Genomic DNA, 24,926 nt, shown 5'->3' with positions numbered 1-24,926 from the left:
GTGATGGCAAGCGTTTTCTCTACACAGACAGAGGGTTTGTTGTGAGGCGGTTGTTGAAATGGAGGTTTGTTTTTATGGCTTTCTCCTGTTGCCGGGTCAGTTGTTGTTTTTGTCTCGACCTCTGGGGCCCCTCTGTATGTCTGCTACACACCTGTTGTTCCTGACTCCTGAGACACAAGCTCTGCTTCTGGGTGGCGATTGGTCGGTCGCCCGCCACATGCGGACACAACAGTCATCAGTGTTTCCTCTAAGTTGTTTTTCCCCGAGGTGGGTTGCAAAAGCATCGAAAATGTGCATTTTGGAGGCTGGCAGACAAAACTTTCAGTTCCAACCATTTGGAGTCAATGTTTCCTTGATAAGTAGGGGCAGAACATGGGGGGGGGGGGGGGGGGGGTGTATTCCACCCTCCTTTCACACTTTTTTGACATTTATTGAAACAGCACAGATGGAAAAAGTTCACGAAAGCCAGTAGTTGGTATTGAACCCACAACCTTTGGCTCTAATAGGAGTTTTGAGGTGTTACTACTCAACCACACAGCGATTAACAGATGATCGTCAACAGATCTATATCATATACTGTATGACTCTCGTGAGCAAGCAGTTTGAGTCACGTCATAATTCATAGGGTCAAGGGTCAACCATCTACTAGTCCTTAGGTGGCCACCCTCATCCTACTAAATCCTAGGCAGTGCACTTTCATTGTTCTGATTATGCAAAGCCGTAACATTTCCCTGTGGCCTACATCCCATTGCTTTCATAGAATATCTCAGCAAGTTATTGGAAATGTAACATTCAGGACTAATGATAAACACACTGAATAGTGTTGGAGCGCATAACCACCACACAACCATGAGCTTTTGTTTTCCAGTAAGAGGTCACAATTTACATTAGGTTGCATATTAAAGTATTGAATTCCCATGAAATGTCCCAGTTTTTATGTAATTACATTGTAGCTATATTTAAACTAATTAGAAAAATATTTATTGAGTTTCCTATTATTTGAATTAAATCACAAATGAAATGATGTATTTTATGTACAGATAGTTATAGTTATCTACTGTTACTGTATGTACAACTGAGTGCTGTAGTTACATAATGGTTACCAAAGTAACTATACATGGTATAATGGAACATAGGCCAGAGTTCAATTGAGAGCGATAGGGAGGAGTGATACGTTGTTACGACTTCCGCCGAGGTCGGTCCCTCTCCTTGTTCGGGCGGCGTTCGGCGGTCGACATCATCGGTCTTCTAGCCATCGCCTGTCACGTTCCTGACCTGTTTCCTGTCTCTGTGTTTGTGTTCTGCACCAGATAGGACTGTCTCGGCTTTCACGTTTGTTATTTTGTTATTTGTTAATGTTCATTGTTTATTGTTTAATTAAACATGTTGAACACTAACTGCGCTGCATTTTGGTCCTCTCCTTCATCCCAGGAAGAAAGCCGTTACAGAACCACCCACCAAACAAGGATCAAGCAGCGTGGCAACGGGCAGCAGCGACAGCAGCAGCGGTACCAGGAGGAATGGTCATGGGAGCAAATATTTAACGGAGAAGGACCCTGGGCTAAGGTTGGAGAAGATCGCCGCTCTCGGGAAGAGATGGAGGCAGCTAAAGCCCAGGAGCGTTGGTCTGAGGCAGCACGGAAGCGGGGCTGGAAGCCCGTGAAGAAACCCCAAAAATGTCTTGGGGGGGGGCTAAAGGGTAGTGTGGCGAGGGCAGGTAGGAAACCTGCGCTCACTTCCCATGCTTACCGTGGAGAGCAGGAGTACGGGAAGACACCGTGTTATGCGGAAGAGCGCACGGTGTCTCCTGTACGGGTGCATAGCCCGGTGCGGGTTATTCCACCTCCCCGCACTGGGCGGGCTAGAGTGAGCATTGAGCCAAGTGCCATGAAGCCGGCTCTACATATCTGGCCTCCAGTACGTCTCCTCGGGCCGGTGTACATGGCACCAGCCTTACGCATGGTGTCCCCGGTTCGCCAACACAGCCCAGTGCGGGTTATTCCACCTCCCCGCACTGGACGGGCTATGGGGAGCATGCAACCAGGTAAGGTTGGGCAGGCTCAGTGCTCAAGGGAGCCAGTACGCCTGCACGGTCCGGTATATCCGGCGCTACCTTCCCGCCCCAGCCCAGTACCACCAGTGCCTACACCACGCACCAGGCTTCCAGTGCGTCTCCAGAGCCCTGTTCCTCCTCCACGCACTCTCCCTGTGGTGCGTGTCTCCAGCCCAGTACCTCCAGTTCCGGCACCACGCACCAAGCCTCCTGTGCGTCTCCAGAGCCCTGTACGCACTGTTCCTTCTCCCCGCACTCGCCCTGAGGTGCGTGCCCTCAGCCCGGTACCACCAGTGCCGGTACCACGCACCAGGCCTTTAGTGCGCACCGAGAGTCCAGTGTGCCCTGTTCCTGCTCCCCGCACTAGCTTTGAGGTGCGTGTCTCCAGTCCGGTACCACCAGTTCCGGCACCACGCACCAGGCCTACTGTGCGCCTCAGCAGGTCAGAGTCGGCCGTCTGCCCAACGCCGCCTGCACTGCTCGTCTGTCCAGCGCCATCTGAGCTGCCTGCCTGCCCAGCGCCGTCTGAACTGCCTGCACTGCTCGTCTGCTCAACGCCGCCTGCACTGCTCGTCTGTCCAGCGCCGTCTGAGCTGCCTGCCTGCCCAGCGCCGTCTGAACTGCCTGCACTGCTCGTCTGCTCAACGCCGCCTGCACTGCTCGTCTGTCCAGCGCCGTCTGAGCTGCCTGCCTGCCCAGCGCCGTCTGAACTGCCTGCACTGCTCGTCTGCTCAACGCCGCCTGCACTGCTCGTCTGCCCAGCGCCGTCTGAGCTGCCTGCACTGCCTCCCTGCCCAGCGCCGTCTGAACTGCCTGCCTGCCCAGCACCATCTGAGCCATCCGTCTGCCCAGCGCCGTCTGAGCCATCCGTCTGCCCAGCGCCGTCTGAGCCATCCGTCTGCCCAGCGCCATCTGAGCCATCCGTCTGCCCAGCGCCATCTGAGCCATCCGTCTGCCACGAGCCTTCAGAGCCGCCCGTCTGTCCCGAGCTATTAGAGCCGTCCGCCAGTCAGGAGCCGCTAGAGCCGTCCGTCAGTCAGGAGCTGCCAGAGCCGCCAGCCAGTCAGGAGCTGCCAGAGCCGCCAGCCAGTCAGGAGCTGCCAGAGCCGGCAGCCAGTCAGGAGCTGCCAGACAGTCATGAGCCGCCAGACAGTCATGAGCTGCCTTCCAGTCATGAGCTGCCTTCCAGTCATGAGCTGCCTTCCAGTCATGAGCTGCCTTCCAGTCATGAGCTGCCTTCCAGTCATGAGCTGCCCTACAGTCATGAGCTGCCCTACAGTCTAGAGCTGCCCTACAGTCTAGAGCTGCCCTACAGTCATGAGCTGCCCTACAGTCATGAGCTGCCCTACAGTCTAGAGCTGCCCTCCAGTCATGAGCTGCCCTTCAGTCATGAGCTGCCCTCCAGTCATGAGCTGCCCTCCAGTCATGAGCTGCCCTCCAGTCATGAGCTGCCCTCCAGTCATGAGCTGCCACTCAGTCCGGAGCTGCCACTCAGTCCGGAGCTGCCACTCAGTCCGGAGCTGCCACTTAGTCCGGAGCTGCCACTCAGTCCGGAGCTGCCATTAGTCCAGAGTTGTCCCTCTGTCCTAAGCTACCTCTCTGTCCGGAGCGATTTCTCTGTCCTGAGCTACCTCTCTGTCCTGAGCTACCTCTCTGTCCTGAGCTACCTCTCTGTCCTGAGCTACCTCTCTGTCCTGAGCTACCTCTCGGTCCTGAGTTGTCTCCTCTATTTAGGAGGGGCCTTGGTGAAGGTTCCTGGACCATGGTCGGGGGCGAGGGTCGCCACTCAAAGGACGCTAAGGAGGGGGACAAAGACAGTGGTGGAGTGGTGTCCTCGTCCACCGCCGGAGCCGCCACCGTGGACAGATGCCCACCCAGACCCTCCCCTTGAGTTTTAGGGGTGCGCCCGGAGTTCGCACCTTGAGGGGGGGGTTCTGTCACGTTCCTGACCTGTTTCCTGTCTCTGTGTTTGTGTTCTGCACCAGATAGGACTGTCTCGGCTTTCACGTTTGTTATTTTGTTATTTGTTAATGTTCATTGTTTATTGTTTAATTAAACATGTTGAACACTAACTGCGCTGCATTTTGGTCCTCTCCTTCATCCCAGGAAGAAAGCCGTTACATCGCCGATCCACCTTTCATTTTCCATTTGTTTTGTCTTGTTTTCCCGCACACCTGGTTTGCATTCCCTCATTACTCGTCTTGCATATAACCCTCTGTTTCCCCCCATGTCTGTGTGTGGAATTGTTATATGTAAATGTATGTGTACTCCAGGCTGGTTTGCGCCGGGTTATTGTAACCCGTGCGTGTTTAGTTTTCTTAGTACCGTGTTTGGTTCGCCTTAATAAAGGGCTCCGTTTGCTACCCATTTCTGCTCTCCTGCGCCTGACTTCCCTGCAGCCAGTTACGCACTCCTTTACATACGTTCACTGTTGTGGATAGGGAAGAGTTATAACTTCAATGGCAGCAGATAGAGTGGACGTATACGTTAAATTGTTGTGGATGAGGAGGTATACGTTTAATGGTAGCAGATAGAGAGGAGAGATATGTTCAATGGTAGCAGATAGAGAGGAGAGATATGTTCAATGGTAGCAGATAGGGGAGGATGGTTATGTTCAATGGTAGCAGATAGAGAGGAGAGATATGTTCAATGGTAGCAGATAGAGAGGAGAGATATGTTCAATGGTAGAAGATAGGGAGGAGAGATATGTTCAATGGTAGCAGATAGAGAGGATGGTTATGTTCAATGGTAGCAGATAGAGAGGAGAGATATGTTCAATGGTAGCAGATAGAGAGGATGGTTATGTTCAATGGTAGCAGATAGAGAGGAGAGATATGTTCAATGGTAGCAGATAGAGAGGATGGTTATGTTCAATGGTAGCAGATAGGGAGGAGAGATATGTTCAATGCTAGCAGATAGGGAGGAGAGATATGTTCAATGGTAGCAGATAGGGAGGATGGTTATGTTCAATGGTAGCAGATAGGGAGGAGAGATATGTTCAATGGTAGCAGATAGGGAGGAGAGATATGTTCAATGGTAGCAGATAGAGAGGAGGGATCATTTCAATGGTAGCAGATAGAGAGGATGGTTATGTTCAATGGTAGCAGATAGGGAGGATGGTTATGTTCAATGGTAGCAGATAGGGAGGAGAGATATGTTCAATGGTAGCAGATAGGGAGGAGAGATATGTTCAATGGTAGCAGATAGCGAGGAGAGATATGTTCAATGGTAGCAGATAGGGAGGAGGGATATGTTCAATGGTAGCAGATAGGGAGGAGAGATATGTTCAATGGTAGCAGATAGGGAGGAGGGATATGTTCAACGGTAGCAGATAGGGAGGAGAGATATGTTCAATGGTAGCAGATAGGGAGGAGGGATATGTTCAATGGTAGCAGATAGGGAGGAGAGATATGTTCAATGGTAGCAGATAGGGAGGAGAGATATGTTCAATGGTAGCAGATAGAGAGGAGGGATCATTTCAATGGTAGCAGATAGAGAGGATGGTTATGTTCAATGGTAGCAGATAGAGAGGAGGGATATGTTCAATGGTAGCAGATAGGGAGGAGAGATATGTTCAATGGTAGCAGATAGAGAGGAGGGATCATTTCAATGGTAGCAGATAGAGAGGATGGTTATGTTCAATGGTAGCAGATAGAGAGGAGGGATATGTTCAATGGTAGCAGATAGGGAGGAGAGATATGTTCAATGGTAGCAGATAGGGAGGATGGTTATGTTCAACGGTAGCAGATAGGGAGGAGAGATATGTTCAATGGTAGCAGATAGGGAGGAGAGATATGTTCAATGGTAGCAGATAGGGAGGAGAGATATGTTCAATGGTTGCAGATATGGAGGAGGGATATGTTCAATGGTAGCAGATAGGGAGGAGGGATATGTTCAATGGTAGCAGATAGGGAGGAGAGATATGTTCAATGGTAGCAGATAGGGAGGAGAGATATGTTCAATGGTAGCAGATAGGGAGGAGGGATATGTTCAACGGTAGCAGATAGGGAGGAGAGATATGTTCAATGGTAGCAGGTAGGGAGGAGAGATATGTTCAATGGTAGCAGATATGGAGGAGGGATATGTTCAATGCTAGCAGATAGGGAGGAGAGTGATACGTTCAATGACAGCAGATAGGGTGGAGGGATACGTACGGACACACATCTCCCTGCTCTCGTAGAAGCCGGGGCAACACTGAGACTTGCGGCGGTACATAGTTTTCTCTCCTCTGCGGTAGGCCGTCCGATAGCTCACCCTTAAGACACACAGACACTTAATGGTCAGTATGGGGAACATAGGAAACATAGTGGAGACAATAAACTAAGGTAGAAATGTGAACAGACATCTACTAATGGTGCACAAGTTGGCTAATTACAAACATACTATTTCTTTATGGAGCTTACAGTACTTATAAACAAAATACATTGTTATGGAAATCATCGTTGTTGACTTGGTTTGACCTAATATCATTCTCAGTGACACATACATCCATCACCCCAACACACACACACACACACACACACACACACACACACACACACACACACACACACACACACACACACACACACACAGACACACACACACACACACACACACACACACACACACACACACACACACACACACACACAGACACACACAGACACACACACACACACACACACACACACACACACACACACACACACATGCACGTGTACACACACACACACGCACACACACACGCACGTGTACACACACACACGCATGCATGCACGCACACACTCTCCTTCCCTCCATTGACCGCTCCGTCCTCACCTGTGCCGCGTGCACTTGAACCAGTTGAGGATGTCGGAGCAGCTGGTGTAATAAATCTGATCAAAGGGGTGGGCGTACGACTCCTGGACGGTGACCGAGTAGCTAAAAGAGAGGAAGAGCAAGAGAAAAGAGGGAGGGGGGGTCCGTTAGAAAGGAAGAGAGAAGGGGGGGGGGAGTTACAAACACACACGAGCGCTCACCACGGACCCTATTTAGCCAACATGTCTTGCGTGTGGTCCCATAACTTATGGTCCCGCTACCACTAGGCTAAGCACTAAGTGGTTTAATAAGGGCACCATTAGGCTGCTTGTGTGTATCTGACCGGGATTAAGTATCAAACATCTTTCACCGACTCAGCGGTGGGTATAGTGGGTGAAATTAGCGAAACAGCCCTTGTGCTGTGTGTGGCCTCGTATTTTGTCACTTCTAAGTGTACGGATTTATAACAGGGTTTTACAAATAGGATTATAGAATGTTTCGCATAGAAGAAAACTGTTGGCTGTGACAATGGCTCCCTTATGACATGCATGTGAGCAATTTTGACCGCAGGCCTTTTTGGAAGACACGCAATGTAGGAATGGAAGAGTCGTATGAAATGAGAGTTGGCTGCCCGAAACCTTAAGGATGTTTCCTTCTAGTGCCTGTTAAGAACGTGAAATTGTTTAGTTCTGTTCCATCGTTAAAGTTCACAAATTTGAGAAACATCAACTTCAAGTGCACTGTTTCAAGAAAGTGCAACTTGACAAAGCCACACCTCTTTTCAGATAGGCCTTTAACCAGAGTAAAGCGTTTGCCTTTAACCAGAGTAAAGCGTTTTTCAATGTAGAAAAATAACTCCCACGTGCAGTTACGCAGGGGTGGGCAACTCCAGTCCTCGGGGGCTTGATTGGTGTCACACTTTTTCTCCATCCCTAGTAAACACAGCTGATTAATTAAATTGTATTCTAAACTGAAGATCATGATTAGGTGATTATTGGAGTCAGGTGTGTTAGCTGGGGCTGGGGCAAAACTGTGACTCCAATCAGGCCCCCGAGGACTGGAATTACCCACCCCTGAGTTAGAGAGTACTTAACAATTTAGCGTTCACTTTTTCTTTATTTCTTGGAAAACTGGTAATTACTATACCATGTAACTGTCTGAACATACATTCCTAGTGCCCAGTAATTGCATAAGTTAGCCACTTACAGTTACCCTGATAGGAGGCCTTAAAAAATAAAGCGGTCAGGTCTTTAGGGTTTAAAGTCCATAAGACAGCACAAAAATGACACATGCAAGGCGAAAAGATTCCCAGCCACGTGTTGTTTTTAAGGAACGGTTGGGTTACTTACTTCTCAGAGGAAATAAAAAGATGTTACCCAAAATCAGAACATCAATAACATTCAATAAAACGTGCAATTGATCGAGATAAAGTGCAAACATGAGAGGCCTTTTGATTCAATATGAATCAGACAGGAAATGGATGTGAGGAGACCGGTGAATTGCATGGTCACACACACACACACACACACACACACACACACACACACACACACACACACACACACACACACACACACACACACACACACACACACACACACACACACACACACACACACACACACACACACACTACAGACACACACACACACAGAGACACATACATACACTACAGAAAAAGGCAAGTCAAAGAACAAATTCTTATTTACAATGACGGCCTACCAAAAGGCAAAAGGCCTCCTGCGCCTCCGGCGCTGGGATTTAAAAAATATATATATAAATATAGGACAAAACACACATCACAACAAGAGAGACAACACAACACTTCATAAAGAGAGACCTAAGACAACAGTTGAATTGATGCAATAACGATAAATAGAACAATAGCTTTATAACATTAATGTACAGCACAGTTTTTGTATTTATTATTATTTTAACTACTACTACTAGTTTGATGGTTGGAGCCATCGATTGTCCCATTAACAATCACCCATTATAGCAAAGCTATTTCATTTAAAACTTTACATTTCTCTACTATAGGCTACTTATCATAATGAACGATATCAGCAAAGTGCCTGCGATAAGTGATCTGTGTCGATAATTTTTGGTTTATCGTCCCAGCTCTAAAACACGCACGCACGCACGCACACACACACACACACACACACACTTGCCCCAACAGTCTGTGGGAGCTGTTCTGCAACCTCTCTCTCTCCTCTCCCCCTCAGCTCCTGAAAGGCTGCAGCTGTTGCTCCAGATTAGCCAGTGAAAGTGAATCTAGCTGGGAAAGCTGCCTCCACCTTTGTTCTTTTCAATCTGTTTTAATGGATTTCCCTCAAAGATGGACTCCGGGATCTTAAGCACAACAAATTCGTAACATATTGCACAAATTGGATTCGTAGCATATCACACGAATTGCAAAATTAATATGATATAAAATCAAATCAAACCAATTCTACCATTTTGTGTTTTTTTCCGCTGATGTTAATTGTTTTTGTACATAATGTCTCTGTCATCATTTCCTATAACCGAAAACAGCTTCTGGACATCATTTCCTATAACCGAAAACAGCTTCCGGAACCACTATCACTAACCTTGATTTGGATGACAATTTCAACTTCAACGAGTTGGCATCTCTGAACGTTCTGCTTTCTCTGGAACAGACCCTAATCTCTAGACGTTCTGCTTTCTCTGGAACAGACCCTAATCTCTGGACGTTCTGCTTTCTCTGGAACAGACCCTAATCTCTGGACGTTCTGCTTTCTCTGGAACAGGCCCTAATCTCTGGACGTTCTGCTTTCTCTGGAACAGACCCTAATCTCTGGACGTTCTGCTTTCTCTGGAACAGACCCTAATCTCTGGACGTTCTGCTTTCTCTGGAACAGGCCCTAATCTCTGGACGTTCTGCTTTCTCTGGAACAGGCCCTAATCTCTGGACGTTCTGCTTTCTCTGGAACAGGCCCTAATCTCTGGATGTTCTGCTTTCACTGGAACAGGCCCTAATCTCTGGACGTTCTGCTTTCTCTGGAACAGGCCCTAATCTCTGGACGTTCTGCTTTCTCTGGAACAGGCCCTAATCTCTGGACCTTCATCTTTCTGTGGAACAGGCCCTAATCTCTGGATATTCTGCTTTCTCTGGACCAGGCCCTAATCTCTGGACCTTCATCTTTCTGTGGAACAGGCCCTAATCTCTGGACGTTCTGCTTTCTCTGGACCAGGCCCTAATCTCTGGACCTTCATCTTTCTGTGGAACAGGCCCTAATCTCTGGACGTTCTGCTTTCTCTGGACCAGGCCCTAATCTCTGGGAACTGAAAGAGGAAACGACGGCGCAAGAGAGGCAAACAAGCCGGCATCCTGACGAGACTACGTTGGTGAGCAAATAAACCGCCTCTACCCTCCGTTCTATTGGCGAACGTACAATCAATCACTAGAGAACAAACTGGACGAGCTCCTCTCGAGACTATCCTATCAACGGACCTGAAGAACTGTAATATTCTATGTTTCTCTGAACAAGGACATAGATAATATACATCTCACTGGTTTTTCCATACATCGTCTAGACCGGATGGCAGTTTCGGGTAAGATGAGGTGTGTGTCACTTTGTTAACAACAGCTGGTGCGCAATCTTTAATGTTAAGGAAGTCTCAAGTTTTTACTCGCCTGAGTTAGAATACCTCATGATAATCTGCAGACCATAGTATTTACTAAGAGAGATTTCATTCATATTTTTCGCAGCTGTCTATTTACCCCCACAAACTAATGCTGGCACCAAGACTGCACTCAACAAGCTGTATAGGGCCATAAGAAAACAAGAAAATGCACATCTAGAGGCGGCACTTCTCAGGCCAGTGATTTTAATGCAGGGAAATTGAAATCCGTTTTACCAGCATGTCACCTGTGCAACTAAAGGCAACACAACTCTAGATCATCTTTACTCCACACAGAAACACATACAAGGCCCTCCCTCACCCTCCTTTTCACAAATATAACCAGAACTCTATCGTCCTGATGCCTACTTACAAGCAAAAACTCAGACAGGAAGTACCGTTAATGCGCTCAATACGGAAGTGGTCCGATGAAGCGGATGCTAAGCTACAGGACTGTTTTGCTAGCATAGATTGGAATAATGTTCCGGGATTCATCCGATAACACTAAGGAGTTTACCACATCAATTAACCGGCTTCATTAATAAGTGCATCGACTGCATCGTCCCCACAGTGACCATATGTACATATCCCAACCAGAAGCCATGGATTACAGTCAACATCCACACTGAGCTAAAGGATAGACCTGCCGTTTTCAAGAAGTGGGACAGTAATCCCTCTACGACCTCTGACGAGCCATCAAACTGGCAAAGCATCAATACAGGACTAAGATCGAATCCTACTACGTCTTCTCTGACCCTCGTCGGATGCGGCAGGGCTTGCAAAGTATCACGTACTACAAAGGGAAAGCCAGCCGCGATCTGCCCAGTGACACCAGCCTACCAGACAAGCTAAATGACTTCTATGCTCGCTTTGAGGCAAGAAACATTGAACCATGCATGAGAGTACCAGCTGTTCCGGATGGTGTCAGAGGAAGGCCCTAAAAACTGTCAAAGACTACAGCCACCCAAGTCATAGACTGTTCTCTCTGCTACCACACAGCAAGCGAAACCGATGCACCAAGTCTGGAACCAACAGGACCCTGAACAGCTTCTACTCCCAAGTTATAAGAATGCTAAATAGTTAACCAAATAGCTATCCATTTTGCACTAACTCTTTTGATTCATCACATAAGCTGTTGCTACTGCTTATTATCTATCCTGTTGCCTAGTCACTTTATCCCTACCTACAGTATATGAACATATACGCCTGGTACGGCAACTGCTCCGCCCACAACCGCAAGGCTCTCCAGAGGGTAGTGAGGTCTGCACAACGCATCACTGGGGGCACACTGCCTGCCCTCCAGTACACCTACACCACCCGATGTCACAGGAAGGCCAAAAAGATCATCAAGGACAACAACCACCCGAGCCACTGCCTGTTCACCCCGCTATCATCCAGAAGGCGAGGTCAGTACAGGTGCATCAAAGCAGGGACCGAGAGACTGAAAAACAGCTTCTATCTCAAGGCCATCAGACTGTTAAACAGCCATCACTAACATTGAGTGGCTGCTGCCAACATACTGACTCAAATCTCGTGCCACTTTAATAAATCAAAATTGGATATAATAAATGTATCACTAGCCACTTTAAACAATGCCACTTTATATAATGTTTACATACCCTACATTACTCATCTCATATGTATATACTGTACTCTATACCATCTACTGCATCTTGCCTATGCCGTTCGGCCATCGCTCATCCATATATTTACATGTACAAATTCTTATTCATTCCTTTACACTTGTGTGTATAAGGTAGTTGTTGTGAAATTGTTAGGTTAGATTACTTGTTAGATATTAATGCACGGTCGGAACTAGAAGTACAAGCATTTCGCTACACTCGTATTAACATCTGCTAACCATGTGTATGTGACCAATAAAATTTTATTTTATTTCATATCTACCTGCACATTGACTCAGGACTGGTACCCTGTGTATAGTCAAGTTATCGTGACTCATTGTGTATTTGTGACCGATCGGCTCGATTCGGTCTTATGTAACAAAATTTGAAATTGTGTTTTTTACATTGGATAAAAGTAGAGACTCAGAGCTAGAAAATGGCATATCATACACTACAGTTAAGGAACAATGGTAAAGCAATTCTGCTTAAAAAAAAAAAATGAATTTCACCTTTATTTAACCAGGTAGGGCAGTTGAGAACAAGTTCTCATTTACAACTGAGACCTGGCCAAGATAAAGCAAAGCAGTGTGACAAAAACAACAACACAGAGTTACACATGGGATAAACAAACACAGTCAATAACACAATAGAAACATCTGTATACAGTGTGTGCAAATGAAGTAAGGAGGTAAGGCAATAAGGCAAGTAATTACAATTTAGCAATTAAACACTGGAGTGATACATGTGCAGATGAGGATGTGCAAGTAGAAATATTGGTGTGCAAAAGCGATGGGGATGAGGTAAGTAGTTGGTTGGATGGGCTATTTACAGGCGGGCTGTGTACAGCTTCAGCGATCGGTAAGCTGCTCTGACAGCCAATGCTTGAAGTTAGTGAGGGAGATATAAGTCTCCAACCTCTGTGATTTTTGGAATTCGTTCCAGTCATTGGCAGCAGAGGAAAGCCGGCCAAAGGAGGTGTTGGCTTTGGGGATGACCAGTGAAATATACCTGCTGGAGCATGTGCTAGAGGTGGGTGTTGCTATGGTGACCAGTGAGCTGAGATAAGGTGGAGCTTTACCTAGCAAAGACTTATAGATGACCTGGAGCCAGTGGGTTTGGAGACGAATATGTAGTGAGGACCAGCCAACGAGAGCATACAGGTCGCAATGGTGGGTAGTATATGGGGCTTTGGTGACAAAACGGATGGCACTGTGATAGACTGCATCCAATTTGCTGAGTAGAGGGTTGGAGGCTATTTTGTAAATCACATCGCCGGAGTCAAGGATCGGCAGGAGAGTCAGTTTTACGAGGGTATGTTAGGCAGCATGAGTGAAGGAGGCTTTGTTGCGAAATAGGAAGTCGATTCAAGATTTAAATTTGGATTGGAGATGTTTAATATGAGTCTGGAAGGAGAGTTTACAGTCTAGCCAGACACCTAGGTATTTGTAGTTGTCCACATATTCTAAGTCAGAACCATCCAGAGTAGTGATGCTAGGCAGGCGGGTGCGGGCAGCGATCGGTTGAAGAGCATGCATTTAGTTTTACTCGTGTTTAAGAGCAGTTGGCGGCCACGGAAGCAGTGTTGTATGGCATTGAAGCTCGTTTGGAGGTTTGTTAACACAGTGTCCAAAGACGGGCCAGATGTACGTATACAGAATGGTGTCGTCTGCGTAGAGGTGGATCAAAGAATCACTCTGAAAGTTGATAAACTTCTAACCTCACTTTTGAGAAAAATATCCGTGAATGTTTTGGTACACCTACTGGAGAGCTCTTCTTTGTCTACACCCATTCAGCATCGTTCACACCCTCTTAAGCTTTAGCCCCACCCATCTCTTTAAGGATTCACATGTGAGGCTATGTACTAAACAACCAAAAGATTTCAAGACTAAAGGCTGGTTTATCTTCTTATGGCTGCAGGGGCAGTATTGAGTAGCTTGGATGAAAGGTGCCCATTTCAAACGGCCTCGTACTCAATTCTTGCTCGTACAATATGCATATTATTATTACTATTGGATAGAAAACACTCTCAAGTTTCTAAAACCGTTTGAATTATATCTGTGAGTAAAACAGAACTCATTTTGCAGCAAACTTCCTGTCAGAAAGTGAAAAATCTGAAATCGAGGCTCTGTTCCAGGGCCTCCCTATTAATCTGCTTGAAATCTATTAGTATACATGCACTTCATACGCCTTCCACTAGATGTCAATAGGCAGTGAGAGAAGAAATGGAGTGTATAGCTGTTTCTATGGTCAAAAGAGAGGTCATGGAATGACATGACCCCAATTTCCTCTGTTCAGGAAGGCGCAGGAAGTACATCAGCAATGGCTTCTGAAAAGCTTTCGTTATAGACGGCTACTATCTCCGGCTTTGATTTTATTTGATAAATGTGACAATATCATCGTAAAGTATGTTTTTTCAATATAGTTTAATCAGATTATTGAAATTTGTTCGGGAGTTTTGGCGTGTTCCGTTCTCTGCGTTTGGTGACGATGGACAGCTTAGCGCCACTTGGCTAGTTTTGCTTGCTAATTCGAGAGGGAAAAAGGACATTCTAAAACCAAACAACGATTGTTCTGGACAAAGAACCCCTTGTGCAAGATTCTGATGGAAGCTCAACAAAAGTAGGACCCATTTATGATGTTATTTCATATTTCTGTCGAAAATGTTTACTATTAGTTTCCGCCCAGATTTTGGGCGCTCTCTCGCTATAACGTAAGCTGCATGTCGTACTAAAGTTATTTTTAGAATTCTAACACGGCGATTGCATTAAGAACTAGTGTATCTATCATTTGCTGTACAACAAGTATTTTTTAGTAACGTTTATGATTAGTTATTTGGTCAGAATAGGTGAGTGTCAGAAATATATCCGGAGATTCTGGAAAATATTTGCTACGTTTTCACAATGTATAACCACAGATTTCAGCTCTAAATATGCACATTTTCGAACAAAACATAAGTGTATTGTATAACCTGATGTTATAGGACTGTCATCTGATGAAGTTTGTCCAGGTTAGTGAAAAATTATATATCTTTTGCTGTTTTTTTGCGATCACTAACTTTTGCTGCTGATAAATGGGTTGTGTTTTTGGCTATTGTGGTAAGCTAATATAATGCTATATTGTGTTTTCGCTGTAAAACACTTAAAGAATCGGAAATATTGGCTGGATTCACAAGATGTTTGTCTTTCATTTGCTGTACACCATGTATTTTTCATAAATGTTTTATGATGAGTATTTAGGTATTTCAATTTGGTCTCTGTAATTGTTCTAGCTGCTTCGGTGCTATTTGTGATTGCAGCTGCAATGTAAAACTATGATTTATACCTGAAATATGCACATTTTTCGAACAAAACATAGATTTATTGTATAACATGTTATAAGACTGTCATCTGATGAAGTTGTTTCTTGGTTAGTTTGGTTGGTTCTTGGTTAGTTTGGTTGGTTTTGTGCAAGCTACCTGTGCTGTGAAAAATGTCTGTGCTTTTTTCTATTTGGTGGTGAGCTAACATAAATATACGTGGTGTTTTCGCTGTAAAACATTTAAAAAATCGGACATGTTGGCTGGATTCACAAGATGTTTATCTTTCATTTGCTGTATTGGACTTGTTAAATGTGTGAAAGTTAAATATTTCAAAAAAATATCTTTTGAATTCCGCGCCCTGCACTTGTCATATTGAGCCCGACTTAGGGCTTGCAGCCCAAAGAAGTTAAACTACGGGTGTGTTAGAACATTTTATCTGGAGGGCCAGAGTGTGCTCTGGGCGTTCGTAAACTCAGAGCGTTGTCAGATTGTCCGTTCATAAATTCAGAGCGTTTTTCTCTCTGAGTGTTCAGAGGGCACACTGGACGCTGTGGCCGAGGAGTAGGGTTGATCCGGGTGTTTTGACCCCAAAAACAGCAGTCAAGCATCCAAGCTAACTGGCTATGGTTGACTAGCTTGCTAGCTACTTAAAGACACAAATGAGAGAACAGCTCACTCTGACCATTTACTCGCCCTAGCAGAGCTGGTTAGGCTGTTTTTATGTTATCCAGAGTGTTGGTGACTGCAACTGTGTTGCTGGCAACAATTGAATTACGCTTTTTTTTTGCCAACGTTTACTGACACCGGCCATATACAATGTGTGTTGAGGGTTCGTAAATTCGTCAGTTATTTTACCAGCTACGTCTATCGACAGTTGTCACACTGACATCATGAACATTCTATTGAAATGGTTACTTGCATAGTGGAGTTTTTTGTTTAGATATGTAGCTAGCTAGCTAGGTAAACAATGAACCATAATTCCAACTCATGATGTTACTACCCTGCATGAATCTGCAGGTAGCTAACCAACCAGGTTCAACTTTAGCTAGCTAACATTAGGCTGTAACTAGCAATGCAAATGGAATAATATTACTACACAGATCATACAGATAATACACGTAACGTTAGCTAGCGAGCCAGCTAATGTTAGCTAATGTTAGCATTTTTGGGCCTCCCGAGTGGTGCAGCGGTCTAAGGCACCGCATCGCAGTGCTAGAGGCATTACCACAGACCCGGGAGTCCCAGACCCGGGAGTCCCATAGGACGGCGCACAATTGGCCCAGCGTCGTCCAGGTTAGGGGAGGGTGTGGGGCTTTTGTGGGGGGCCGGGTGCCTGCGGGCTGACCGCGGTCGCAGGTTGAACGGTGTTTCCTCTGACACATTGGTGTGGCTGGCTTCCGAGTTAATCTGACGGGTGTTAAGGAGGACACATGACTCCACCTTCGCCTCTCCATTGGAGAGTTGCAGCGATGAGATAAGATTGAAAATCGGGGAGAAAAAGGGGGTAAAAAAATAACTAAACGCATTTTGATAACAAACTTAAGTTTACGTTCAAATGGCTCTCCTGTGAAGTAGTGACATGTGACATACACCTAGTATCCTGAAACAGCTCACATTTATTCATTGTGCTATTATTTTTTAAATATTTTTCAATTTTTCTCTCAGTATTGTTGGAAAGCGCCCATAAAATAATAATTTCAATGTTACAGCTGTTTTTTATGATGCATGTGACAAATAACATTTGTTTTGATTGATTTGGTTCTCTGGAAAAAGTAACAGTTATGAGATTCGCACTGAACAACAACAAGTTGTTCTAAAACAATGTTGAGAAATGTGAGTCTTGCTAAGTACTTAAATCTGGGTTTGGGTCAACTCCATTCCCATTAATTGAATTACGATTCATGAATGGAAAGGTCCACAGCGACAATAATGATCCGTTTGCGATTCATGAACTGAATTTCAATGCATCCCCTGAACTGAGTGAACTGATTGAATTGACTGAATGGAATTGACCCCAACCCAGACTTTAACTTAACTCAACTCAGACTTTAACTTAACTCTAGGGTGTAACTCTAAGGCTGTGGTGGTGTTAAATAATGCACACCTGTGAAAAGGTGTGTCCCTGTATGTGGGTGTGTCTGGCCCGTGGGTGTGTCTGGCCCCTGTGGGTGTGTCTGCCCCTGTGGGTGTGTCTGGCCTACCTCTCCCAGTGGCTGCAGACGTTGGGGTCCTCCAGATTGAGGGAGGAGGTGGAGCGGGGCAAGAAGCAGCACATCACCGCTAGCAGGATAGTCGCGTAGTGCCACAGGAAGGAGGAGGCGGCCATCTTGGGTGGAAGCTACACCTGGGAGACGACAGCAGACAGAAATGAGAATCCAGCTGCTCATGAGTTGGTGTCTTGTCTTTCCTGTAGTCGGTTGTTATAAACACATTTGAATAGGTAACTTGGTGAAGTAAACGCAAGCCTTCTATATCTATTGTTGTGTGAGTGATTTCTGTTTGTGTGTGTGTGTGTGTGTGTGTGTATGTGTGTGTGTTAGGGTCTGTGTATATGTGTGTGCAAAAACAACCGACAAACACAAATTAAAACTGGTACTTGACTTCATCTCGCCGTCAGAATGCCTACGGTTACAGTGACAGCTTGTGGTGTGGGGACAGGATGGTGAGTCTATTCCCCCACAGAGCTCCTCACTGTTAGACAATTAGTACAGCGTCTGTGTAAACGTGGCCCAGTGGCCACTCCACGGGAATGACACACTTACAGTGCCTTCAGTAACTATTCCCTCTGCTTGAATTTTTCCACATTTTGTTGTGCTACAAAGTGGGATTAAAATTGATTTAATTGTATTTTTTTGTCATCGATCTACACAAAATACTCTGTAATGTGAAAGTGGAAGAAACATTTGAACATTTATTACAAATTAATGAAAAATAAGACACTAATATATCTTAATTAGATAAGTATTCAACCCGTTAGAAACACCTTTGGCAGCGATTACAGCTGTGAGTCTTTTTGGGTAAGTCTCTAAGAGCTTTGCACACCTGGATTGTACAATATTTAAAAGAATTTCAAGCTCTGTCAAGTTGGTTTTTGATCATTGCTAGATAGTCATTTTCAAGTCTTGCCATAGATTTTCATGCCGGTTTAAGTCAAAACTGTTACTAGGCTACTCAGGAACAATAATTCTTGCCTTGGTTAACAACTCTAGTGCAGATTTGGCCTTGTGATTTAGGGAATTGTGCTGCTGGTGAATTCGTCTCCCAGTGTCTGTTGGAAAGCAGACTTATTGCAAACAAGATGCATGTTTTGGAAGATGTTTTATTCAGTACAAGCTTCCTTCTTTTCACTCTGTAATTTAGGTTAGTATTGTGGAGTAACTACAATGTTGTTGATCCATCATCAGTTTTCTCATATTACAACCATAAAACTCTGTAACTGTTTTAAAATCACCATCGGCCTCGTGGTGAAATCACTGAGTGATTTCCTACCTCTCCGGAAGGACACCTGTATCTTTGTAGTGACTGGGTATAATGATACATCATCCAAAGTCTCATTTATTAATTTATCTGTGCTTGAAATTCATTAATCGATTGAGGGACCTTATAGATAATTGTATGTGTGGGGTACAGAGATGGGGTAGTCATAAAAAAAAAATGAGTCCATGCAACTTATTATGTGATATGTGATTTGTTAAGCACATTTTTACTCCTGAACTTATTTAGGCTTGCCATAACAAAGGGGTCGACTACTTAATGACTCAAGACATTTCAGTTTTTCATATAAATAATTTAAAAAACAAAATTCCACTTCGGCATTATTGTCACGACTTCCGCTGAAGTCGGTCCCTCTCCTTGTTCGGGCGGCATTCGGCGGTCTAGCCATCACCGCTCCACCTTTCATTTTCATTTTCCATTTGATTTGTCTTGTTTTCCCGCACACCTGGTTCACATTCCCTCATCAACATTCCCTGTTTCCCCCATGTCTGTATGTGGAATTGTTCTTTGTGTAGGGTGTTACGCTACAGGCTGGCTTGCGCTAGGTTTGTTTCTAACCTAGGTTTGTTTGTTTTGTTTAATCCTGTTCATGTTACCATGGTTGTGCTTTGTGCTGCCTCGCCTGTGCCTTTGGGCCAGGGTGTATATTAAAGTTCTCCTGTTATCACCCATCTCTGCTCTCCTGCACCTGACTTCCCGGCAACCAGTCACTCACCTCGTTACAGAATTCTACACTGATCAATGGAGTCAGCAGGAGCGGGTGCCCCCGTTGTCATGGACCGCGTCGTCCAGACTATGGACCGCTGGGAGAGACAGGGAGTCCCTCCAGCGCCCCCACCAGCACAACAGGGGTCTCCACTACTCGCCTCCCCTGCACCCGGTCCCAGTGGGATTCGTCTCGCCCTTCCCAGGGAGTTTGATGGAACGGCGGCACGCTGCCAGGGGTTCCTGCTGCAGCTGGACCTGTATCTGGGGACCGTCCACCCGGCTCCTTCGGGACGTGAGAGGGTGTCCGCCCTCGTCTCTTGCCTCTCGGGGAAAGCACTGGAGTGGGCTAACTCCGTGTGGGTAGAAGGAGATGCAGCTCTGGACCACTTCGAGGAGTTCACCCGCAGCTTCCGGCCAGTCTTCGACCACACGCCCGAGGGAAGAGCGGCGGGTGAACGTCTCTTCCACCTGAGGCAGGAGACGAGGAGCGCCCAGGAGTTCGCCCTGGACTTCCGGACCCTGGCCCGCCGGAGCGGGATGGAACGACAGGGCCCTGATCAACCACTATCGCTGCAGCTTGCGCGAGGATGTCCGTCGGGAGTTGGCCTGCAGGGACACCACCCTCACCTTTGATCAACTGGTGGACCCATCCGGCTGGATAACCTGCTGGTCACCTGCGGACGCTCTGTCAGTTCCATCTCCCAGCACCACCGCTCCGGTGCCTATGGAGCCGGGAGGCCAGAGGGGGGGCCTTCACGTGCACCATCTGTGGCCGCAGAGGTCACACTGCCGGTCGGTGTCGGGTTGATTCCTCTAGGGGTCGAGGCAGCAGGCAAAGCGCTCTGGCGTCATCCCAGGTGAGCTTGCACCATTCTCACCCAGAGCCCACCTTTTTTTGCAAGCCAACTTTCCTAAGTTTTCCCCGCATTCCCAGCATAAGGCGCTCGTCGATTCAGGTGCGGCTGGGAATTTCATCGACAAAGCATTCGCCCATAGTTTAGGGATCCCCATTGTTCCAGTGGTTAGGCCCATTCCAGTTCACGCGTTGGACAGTCGACCATTAGGGTCTGGCTTTATCAGGAAGGCCACCACTCCTTTGGTCATGGTGACGCAGGGGGGTCACAGGGAGAGAATCAGTCTCTTCCTCATTGACTATCCTGCATCCCGTGGTGCTAGGCCTTCCCTGGTTAGCCTGTCATGACCCCACTGTTTCATGGCAACGGATGGCTCTCATGGGGTGGTCGCGAGAGCGCTCAGGGAGGTGTTTGGGGGGTTTCCATTGGTGCTACTATGGTGGAAAGTCCAGACCAGGTCTCCACCATGCGCATTCCCCCCGAATATTCCAATTTGGCTCTCGCCTTCCCTAAGAAGAAGGCGACTCAATTACCACCCCATCGTCGGGGTGATTGTGCGATAAACCTTCAGGTAGACGCCACACTTCCCAGAAGTCACGTGTATCCCCTGTCACAGGCGGAGACGGCGGCTATGGAGACATATGTCTCCGAATCTCTGCGTCAGGGGTACATTCGGTCCTCCACTTCACCCGCCTCCTCGAGTTTCTTTTTTGTGAAGAAGAAGGAGGGAGGTCTGCGCCGGTGTATTGACTATCGAGCCCTTAACTAGATCACTGTGATGTACAGTTACCCACTACCTCTCATAGCCACAGCGATTGAGTCAATGCACGGGGCGCGCTTCTTCACTAAATCACTAGATCTCAGGAGCGCTTACAACCTGGTGCGTATCCGGGAGGGAGACGAGTGGAAGACAGCGTTCAGTACCACCTCAGGGCATTATGAGTACCTCGTCATGCCGTACGGGTTGATGAATGCTCCGTCAGTCTTCCAAGCCTTTGTGGACGAGATTTTCAGGGACCTGCACGGGCAGGGTGTAGTGGTGTATATCGATGACATTCTGATATACTCTGCTGCACGCGCCAAGCATGTGTCTTTGGTGCGCAGGGTGCTTGGTCAACTGTTGGAGCATGACCTGTATGTTAAGGCTGAGAAATGCCTGTTCTTCCAGCAGTCCATCTCCTTCCTAGGATACCGCATTTCCACCTCAGGGGTGGAGATGGAGAGTGACCGCATTTCAGCTGTGCGTAATTGGCCGACTCCCACCACGGTAAAGGAGGTGCAGCGTTTTTTTAGGGTTTGCCAATTACTACCAGAGGTTTATCCGGGGTTTTGGTCAGGTAGAGGCTCCCATTACCTTACTGCTGAAGGGGGGCCCGGTGCGTTTGCAGTGGTCGGCTGAGGCGGACAGGGCTTTTGGTCACCTAAGGGCTCTGTTTACCTCGGCTCCCGTGCTGGCACATCCGGATCCCTCTTTGGCGTTCACGGTGGAGGTGGACGCGTCCGAGGCTGGGATAGGAGCCGTGCTCTCTCAGCGCTCAGATACGCCACCGAAGCTCCGCCCCTGTGCCTTCTTGAAGAAGCTCAGCCCGGCGGAGCGAAACTATGATGTGGGGGACCGGGAGCTGTTGGCTGTGGTGAAGGCGTTGAAGGCATTGGCTTGAGGGGGCTCAACACCCTTTTCTCATCTGGACTGACCACAGCAACCTGGAGTACATCCGGGCAGTGAGGAGACTGAATCCTCGTCAGGCAAGGTGGGCCATGTTTTTACCCGCTTTGTTTTCACCCTTTCTTTCAGACCAGGTTCCCAGAATGTTAAGGCAGACGCACTGTCCCGGCTGTATGACACAGAGGAGCGGCACATGGATCCCACCCCCATACTCCAGGCCTCCTGCCTGGTGGCGCCGGTAGTATGGGAGCTGGACGCGAACATTGAGCGGGCGTTACATGCAGAGCCCGCTCCCCTCCAGTGTCCCGCTGGGCGTCTGTATGTTCCGTCTGCTGTCCGTGACCAGTTGATCTATTGGGCCCACACGTCACCCTCCTCTGGTCATCCAGGCATCGGTCGGACGGTGCGCTGTCTGAGTGGGAAGTACTGGTGGCCCATCTTGTCAAAGGACATGAGGGTTTATGTTTCCTCCTGCTCGGTGTGCGCCCAGTGTAAGAATCCTAGGCATCTGCCCAGAGGTAGCTACACCCCTTACCCGTTCCACAATGGCCTTGGTCGCATCTGTCGGTCGATTTCCTCACCGATCTTCCTCCCTCACAGGATAACACCACGATCCTGGTCGTTGTGGATCGTTTTTCCAAGTCCTGCCGTCTCCTCCCTCTGCTCGGTCTCCCTACGGCCCTACAGACTGCGGAGGCCTTGTTTACACACGTCTTCCGGCACTACGGGGTGCCTGAGGATATAGTGTCTTATCGGGGTCCCCAGTTCACTTCGAGGGTCTGGAGGGCGTTCATGGAACATCTGGGGGTCTCGATCAGCCTTACCTCGGGTTTTCACCCTGAGAGTAATGGGCAGGTGGAGAGAGTGAATCAGGATGTGGGTAAGTTTCTGCGGTCTTATTGTCAGGACCGGCCGGGGGAGTGGGCGGCGTTCGTGCCCTGGGCCGAGATGGCTCAGAACTTGCTCCGCCACTCCTCCACTAACCTCTCGCCCTTCCAGTGCATACTGGGGTACCAGCCGGTTCTGGCGCCGTGGCATCAGAGTCAGACCGAGGCTCCTGCTGTGGACGACTGGTTCAGGCGCGCGGAGGAGACATGGGACACCGCCCATGTTCACCTCCAGCGGGCCGTGCTGTGCCAGAAGGCCAGCGCAGATCGTCACTGCAGTGAGGCCCCGGTGTCCGCACCGGGGGACCGGGTCTGGCTCTCGACCCGAAACCTGCCCCTCTGCCTGCCCTGTCGGAAGCTGGGGCCGCGGTTTGTGGGGCCATTTAAAGTCCTGAGGAGACTGAACGAGGTTAGTTACCGGTTACAGCTTCCCCCCGATTACCGTATTAACCCCTCGTTCCATGTGTCTCTCCTCAGGCCGGTGGTGGCTGGCCCGCTCCAGGAGTCTGAGGTGCGGGAGGTTCCTCCGCCCCCTTTGGACAAGGAGGGGGCCCCGGCGTACTCCGTTCGCTCCATACTGGATTCGAGGAGTCTTGTGAGGGACCTTCAGTACCTCGTGGACTGGGAGTGGTACGGTCCGGAGGAGAGATGCTGGGTCCCGGTGGAGGACGTTTTGGACCCTTCTATGCTGGGGGAGTTCAACCGTCTTTGTCCGGATCGCCCTGCACCTCGCCCTCTGGGTCGTCCCTGAGGCCGGTGTCGGCGCGCTGCTGGGGCTGCACGTCAAGAGGGGGGTACTGTCACGACTTCCGCTGAAGTCGGTCCCTCTCCTTGTTCGGGCGGTGTTCGGTGGTCGACGTCACCTGTCTTCTAGCCATCGCCGCTCCACCTTTCATTTTCCATTTGTTTTGTCTTGTTTTCCCGCACACCTGGTTCACATTCCCTCATCAGACTAAATGTATATTACCCTCTGTTTCCCCCATGTCTGTGTGTGGAATTGTTCTTTGTGTAGGGTGTTACGCTACAGGCTGGCTTGCGCTAGGTTTGTTTCTAATAACCTAGGTTTGTTTGTTTTGTTTAATCCGGTTCATGTTACCGTGGTTGTGCTTTGTGCTGCCTCGCCTGTGCCTTTGGGCCAGGGTGTATATTAAAGTTCTCCTGTTATCACCCATCTCTGCTCTCCTGCGCTTGACTTCCCGGCAACCAGTCACTCACCCCGTTACAATTATAGGGTATTGTGTGTAGATCAGTGACACAACATCTCAATTTAATCCGTTTTAAATTCAGGCTGTACGTAACACAACAAAATGTGGAAAAAGTAAAGGAGTGTGAATACCTTCTGAAGGTACTGTACCTTCCAATGGAGTTCCCCACAAAGTTCCCTTAAAGAGTCCATTGGAGTGTTCTTCAAAGTGCAGTTCTTAGTAACCTTACTAAAAGTTCCACTGTCAATACTTCTAGAAGTTCAATTTTACCCGTCAGGCTTAATATTAGCCTTACTTACATGGCACCCTACTCTAACTACTGTACTCAAAGTCCCTTCGGAGGGCCCTTCATAATTCAGAACCCATAGTTCAGAGGTTAAAAATGCACTTCACAGTGCCCTGCCTTCACACTAACATAAAAGATACAAACCACATAAATACTTCCATATGCGTAGCATCATTTTTCCCCCCCCAGAAATATACAGTATGCGAATAAATCCACTCGCAGCATGAATTGACACTGCGGCACAAACAAATCCTCACTAACCATCTGCTTTCCATCAACACCCATTGGATCCATTTGCTTTGTTAGTTTTAGTCATTGCAACAGATTCCAGAGAATGCACTTGTAAAAGAGAATTTAAGAGTCCCTGAGGTGACATGATGTTGAGCACCCAAACCCCAAAGAATGACCTTGTATGCCCTCACGGT

Source organism: Salvelinus namaycush, chromosome 31 (assembly GCF_016432855.1).
Source record: "Salvelinus namaycush isolate Seneca chromosome 31, SaNama_1.0, whole genome shotgun sequence".
NCBI lineage: Eukaryota > Metazoa > Chordata > Actinopteri > Salmoniformes > Salmonidae > Salvelinus > Salvelinus namaycush.
Note: the sequence above shows the minus strand (reverse complement) of the source record.